Below are 7,059 nucleotides of genomic sequence, written 5' to 3' on the forward strand. Positions count from 1 at the left end.
AGCCTCTGACTTGACCTTCCGGCCATTCGTAACCCGAGTAGTCGCTGGAGTTGGCGCCACTACTAGTGCTGCTGCTGTCAGCCTAGGGCAGTTGGCCTTTTTATGGCCCCTCAGATTGCAATGAAAGAAAATCAGGTCTGACGTCTGAATAGTGGGGGCAGGGGCAGTACAATCCCTGCCAAAGTGCCCCGTCTTGCCGCACTTGTAGCAGCCTGACAATCCCGCTTTACAAGCTCCCTCATGCGGCCTGCCGCATTTCCTGCAGCGACTCTGGCCTGACTGGCCCTTCGGCCTAGCATCGGATCCCTAGGGTTTCTTCCCCGAAACCCCAGTAACCTGCTCTGTCTCTGCCTTCCTCTTCCTGAGGTGCTCTAAATCTATCCCCATCTCCCTCGCCCTGGAAATCATAGACTCCAGGGTCGGGCAGGCTGAGTAGCTGACATGCTCCCGAATATCAGCTCTCAACATGTCATGATAGCGGGTCTTTCGCATCTCCTCATCCCCCGCATACTGGGGTACCAACAAAGCCCTCTCTTGGAACTTGGCGGTGATCTCCGCCACTGTCTCTGTAGTCTGTCTCATATCAAGAAACTCCCTGGCCAGTTGCTAAAGCTCCACAGCTGGCGCAAACTCAGCCCTGAACCTAGTCACAAAGTCCGACCAGGTCATAGCCTCAACAACGGAGGCTCCCATGGAATCACCAACTGACTCCCGCCAATCCCTAGCACTGTCCCTCAAACAACCTGCCACATATCGAACCTTCGACCCCTCCGGGCAGAAGCTCGTCAACTGCGCAGACTAGATGTCTGCGATCCATCTCCTGGCAGCAATGGAGTCATTCGCCCCGTGAAAGTCTACCGCACCACTCCCCCTGAAGTCCTTGAAGGACAGTGTGTGCGTCCCTGACTAGATGGACACCAAGTCACTCCTGAACGCCCGGAGACGATCCTCCATCAGTTCAACAATCCCCTCCTTGATCGACCCAAAAATAACCGGGGTCGACGCATGGATACCTCTCGTGATCTCAGACGCGATGAACTCACGTAGCCCGTCGTCAACCTGCTCGGATCCCGCACCCGAGCCTGATCCCGATCCGGATCTAGACCCTGAACCTCCTGCTCCATGTCGCGTAACCACCATTCTGAAATAAGACACATAATCATCAGGGTCATACATACTCTCGAGAGGTCTCACACATTCTCCAAGTTTCCTGGTTCTATCTTAGCCCTCCTTAATTCGAGTACGGGTCCTTTGCTTCCAGTAGTACGGATCCATTCTACCTTCCACATCTATCAGTACTTTCCCTAAGGATTGATTCGACTTCACCAAGTCCCTTCTACTAATACTTCTTTCCAAGCTAATCTCATCCTAGGCTTGTCCTAGGGCACTCTCCGACCTACTCTCCGTCATCAGCTGTACAAGGAGTCCCTACGATCTTTCCCTAACTAGCTTGCGAATACCATTACATATTCGCTTACTAGTTAGTTAAAGCTAGTGGGAACCCCTATAAGCACAAAGCAAGAAGCATTCGTGCATTGAGTAACCATTACCAAGCATAACCTAATCAGGCTACCATACTGCTGACTAACCAGCCCTAGCATATAACTCAATAAACTCATACAACAGGCATATAAGGCATCCTTCCCAGATCCTTAGCCCTAATCTAGCATGCAGTTCTCATAATCATATAACAGGCATACAAGGCATCCTCCCTAGATCCTTAACCCTAGTCTAGCATGCAGTTCTAATAATCATATCATATAATCACAACATATCATGTATGGGTATCTTGGGGAAAACTTACTTGAGCTCGGCCGGTCGCACGCATCACACACCTTATTCTTTCTCAAACTCCTTATTTTTTAAACTTTAGAAAACTATTTTTCTTGTAAAAATCTTTCAAGCCCTCGATTTGAGTTTAGACACCCCCGAAGGTGTGCCCGAATCCCTTAAACCAAGGCTCTAATACCAACTTGTAAAAACCCAAAAATCGAGACCGATTTTTTTTGTTTTTTAATTATAATACTTGGGAAATTGTTTGAGGAAAACATTACTGATATCATGTCAAACCACAAAACCATAATTACATGTCTCAAAAACCATAATGTCAAATAGTATAATGTCAGAGTACAATCTCAGGGTTCTCAATTGCGGAATCATGTGTGTGCGATGCGCTGCTACCCTGCCGGCTCCTTCCCCTTAGATGAAGAGGTACCTGAAACCAAAACTGAAACCGTAAGCACAAAGCTTAGTGAGTTCCCCCATCATACCACATACCATACAACATACATTCTGCCGGGCAATTCTGGGGTGCCCGACCTACCCATGTCAAGCCATTCTGGGGTCCTGACCTACCCATGTCAAGCCATTCTAGGGTGCTGACCTACCTGCGTCAGGCCATTCTGGATGCCTGCCTACCCTCCGGTCTATCTCACCCGGTCACGGGGACTATTTAACCCCCTACTACTATCATATAATAACATATCATAATCATGCTGTCAGACATATTTGGGGTGTCCGACCTACCCTTCGGCCCTAACGACCGACTCGGGGGACTATTCCCCTCTTACTACCACTATCACATAGAACATATCATACTGGCACATAGAACACATCAAGTAATAGCAAACCAGATAATTGTCACAAAGACAATCATCTCAACTGTAATCAACTACTAGTGGGTCGGCCTTGGTGCCTTAGACCCACTTCTACTGGTAGGTAACTCACCTCAATGTCGTGTAGTGTCTGCACAGTCCTTGGTACGGAAATCAACTCTTCTCGACTCCTCGATTCCTACACAACATCCTTTCTAAGTTACAATTTCATACTAATAATCCCTACAAGGGTCAACTCAAGTCCAAGTCAAAGTCAAGGTCAAAACCTTGGTCAAAGTCAACTTTGGTCAAAGTCAACATCTGGTTGACTTGACTCGCCGAGTTGGTCCACCAACTCGCCGAGTCCCCAAGTCCACAAAATGCTATCATTTCGTCCCTACTCGTCGAGTCTAGGAAGATCTCGACGAGTTCACCTTCAATAACATATCCGGCTATCTTCAATCGACTCGCCGAGTTCATCCTTGAACTCGTCGAGTTCATCTTCATCCATATGAAGGTGTTTAGTCTATGACTTGCCGAGTTCATCCTTGAACTCGTCGAGTCCGTCTTCATGTGGTTGGGACATTGCCTTGAACTCGCCGAGTTTCTTAGTGAACTCGTCGAGTCCTTTGATCTTCAAGTCCATCACAGATCCCTAACAGGCTAAGTGTTCCTTCCACTCAACCAAATGCCATTTCCAGAAAGCATTGGGGGAAAATACGACCTGACTCGCCTAGTCACCCAAGCGACCCGCCGAGTCCCTCTTTGTCCAAAACTATTCAGTCGATTATAATGGGTATTAATGCATCAAGACCATAGATCTGACCTCCTAGGGTCCATTTTATACGTAAAGTTCCAATCTTGTTGTCCATGCATGGGGGTTTTTGGCTCAAAATCCATAAAAAGAGGTATATAAGAAGCATGGGTCTCCCATGGCCATAAAGTTGGCACCTTTATGCCATGGGCACCCTCAATGCTTCCAGATATGAAGTGTAACTCCAAACACACTCACAAAATCCGACTATAACTTCACAACTCATAAATAGGGGTAGAAAATAGCCCCAAAACAAGATCTAAGAGATAGATGGTCAAATTTCAAGCTTTTTACCTTGAATGAACTGAGAATGAAGCAAAACCTCTGGATCTATAAGCTTTCACTTGAACTCCAAAGCTTCCTCCTTCTCTTCCAACTTCAAATGCACACAAAAGTCACCAAAAAGCTCAAAAACACTCAAAAGAGGCTTAGGGTTCGAGTTAGGGCTTTCTCTGGGTTGGGAGGAATAGTGGAGGCTGTGTTGGGGCGTTATAAGTTGTTTAAATAGGGTGCAAACCCCAAATATTAGGGTTTTATCCAGACAACTTCTACTCGTCGAGTCAGTCTCCCGACTTGTCGAGTAGGTCATTAAACTTCCCGGTAAATATCAAGTCTACTCGGCGAGTTGGGCCTCCAACTCGTCGAGTCCCAGAGCAAAACATAGACTTACTTGAATTTAAATACGTACCAGGAACCCGGCGTTACAGTAGCATCCCGGGAGTGTGATATGTATATCTTTGGACTAAGGTGAGTTCCTTCACTGTACTCATGGGTGGAAGGCACCAAAGCCGGCCCACTGGATTATGTTTGTAGGATGATACTTGTCTTTGTGACAATTATTGTTATGCCTGTATGTGCTTGTTGTCTCTGTGACTCTTGCTGATATGATTGTATGCTAGTTGTAGGCGGTGAAATAGACCTGATACCGGTTGAAAGAGACCGATGGGGGTGAAATAGACCTAATACCGGTTGAAACAAACCGAAGGAAGTGAAATAGACCCAGTATCGGTTGAAAGAGGGCGAATGTCACAACTAGCATTTTCGGCTAGGAAGTTCTGTCTACCTGTAATCAACTCTTGTATAATTTGTAACTTTAAGTTGATATTATGCACTATGCTCATTCAAAAATCAACCATTTGAACCAAAACTCACTCGTGAAGTCCAAAACCTAATTCAATTCATTTCACACACTTAACTGTGGGTTCGTAACCCTAATATCCCGATTCAAACTCATAATGGATTTGGATCCTCTTATTGGGCCTAATGGGCCAAGTAAACTTTCAATTTAGCTATTTTGGGCCAAGGAACTCCATTTGGGTTCTAATTGGACCTACATTCATCAAACCATAGCATTTTGGGCCATATTGGGCCTAACATGTCTCACTTGGTTTCTTGGGCTTTATTGGGCCGTAAACAAATTCCTTTAACATTTTTGGGCCGTAAACCCTTATATAGGCCTAATGGGCCTAAAATTTCCATATTAGACCCTATAAATTTCGAATATATTCAATAGTGGCCCAAACAATTCTTTTCTTTTCCTCTTTACTCCATTCTCGGTTTTACAAAACAAAAAAAAATATGTGATTATCCTAATGGTGACCTAATCTTTGCATGGAGGATATACATGCAATAACCACCAAATATCTAGGGAAAATGAAGGTTTAACCACTAAGCAATAACCATTACAAATCTCTCTCTCACCTCTCTTCTTAAACTCTCGGCCCAAGGCTCCCACCATCACCCTCATTTTATTACTTCAAACACACCAAAGATTCTCTCATATCTCTCTAAAACTCCAAGAAATCCCCTCATTTTCCCTTGAAAATTTCATGAGTTTTGTGTGTGATATCAAGAACTTTTCATCAAAGTTTCAACCTCTTGGTAAGTTATCATCATATACAAGTTATTACTTTCCATTTTATGCTAAGAACTCTTCCTCACATAGCTTCATTTCATGTTCTAGCTGTTGGATTAGTGTCTAAGTCCATAACTATATTTGGTATGTACTTGACCCGATTGGCATGGTCCATTTGGGTTGCATGGCATCATGCATTTGGATAGACTAAAATGAGAGAAATAACACTTAAGGTTTATTAATATATTATAAGTTCTAATATATTAATAAGATTATTTAATTAGTATTGATCAAGAATTAATTTGGAATTAATTACGTGATCAAAAGGAGACTAATTAAATATATGGGTTGATTGTGTCAATCATCCATACTTGTATATTGGGCTAATGCTCCATGGATTATCAAGTTGGGATAAAACCCATAGGATGCTCCATGGTGTTTTTGTACCCATGGATCATGGAAATGAAAGGTCATGACAATTAGGGTTTACATGGTGTAACCCTAATTGTGACACACTATATAAGCATCTTATTCTTGACAAAAATCGGCCACTATGAAGGAATGATGAGGGCTAGTCGACTTCATGAAGTGTTCATTTCTCTCTAAGTTATTCCAAGTGCATTTGATGTTGTGTAAATCATTTTAGGTGTCACACTTGAGGCACTAGGCTCTTAAGCTCCATGGAATCAAGCTACATCAAAAGGTATGTCTTCTAACTTATATTATTCCATATGAATCAATGTTTTGTATGCTAGTTAGGATAATACCTTGGAATATTCATATTTTCATGTATAATAGAGAAAACATAGATCAAAGGTATTTAGGGTTGCATGCAAACTTAGGAGTGTTAGAATGCTCAAAACCCTACAGTGGTATCAAAGCCTAGGCTTGTTTTCAATTATACTTGATGCAAATTGCTGAAAAAAGCTGAAAAAATCGATTTTCTGGCTTCCTGGGCACCGGACTTGCCGAGTCCACTGATGGACACGCCGAGTCCACTGATGGACTCGCCGAGTCCATGAAGAAATTCATCCTACTCGTCGAGTAGGTTCATTCACTCGACGAGTATGAGCCCCTGATAGCATATTTTCGAGTTTTTGGCTGGAATTGGACTAGGAACATCACTAAACTTGTGTTTGATGTGGTAATGTTAATGCTAATCCAATTTCATAGATAATTGTCAATAGATTCATGTTTTGTATTAGTTTAATGGTTAGGCTAATTACATGAAAAAGTGTTTGATTTGAATTATCTTGTTCTTATGAGTTGATTTAGATTAATAGAAAAGTTATGTGATAATATGTTTTCAATCCAAATTAATCTAAAAGTTGTTGATAATATGTGTTTTTGTAACTTGTCCTCAAGTTATATGAAAAGTCACATTTATGATTATTAAAACTCATAAGATTTCCATAAGTTATGAAAGTGAAGAGTCTCATTTTTAAATGCTTTAAAGTCTTCCATAACTTGTCCTCAAGTTATGGAACTTGAAGAGTTTTTTGAATTAATACTACTTTAAACACATAAGTTATGGAATTGAATAGTTTTGAATAGTTTCAAAACTTGCTCTCAAGTTTTGGAATTTGTAAAGTTTTCCCTTATGAATACTTTAATTCCAAGTTAAGCCCTTAGAATTTTAAAAGTTAAAATTCAACCCTTATACTTTATAGTATTATAAGTTAATAATATATATATATATATATATATATATATATATATATATATATATATATATATATATATATATATATATATATATATATGTATAAGAGCAAGTCAGTCTTACCGTTAGTAGG

The sequence above is a fragment of the Lactuca virosa genome, chromosome 8 (assembly GCF_052849685.1).
Source record: "Lactuca virosa cultivar CGN04683 chromosome 8, Lactuca_virosa_CGN04683_v6, whole genome shotgun sequence".
Lineage (NCBI taxonomy): Eukaryota > Viridiplantae > Streptophyta > Magnoliopsida > Asterales > Asteraceae > Lactuca > Lactuca virosa.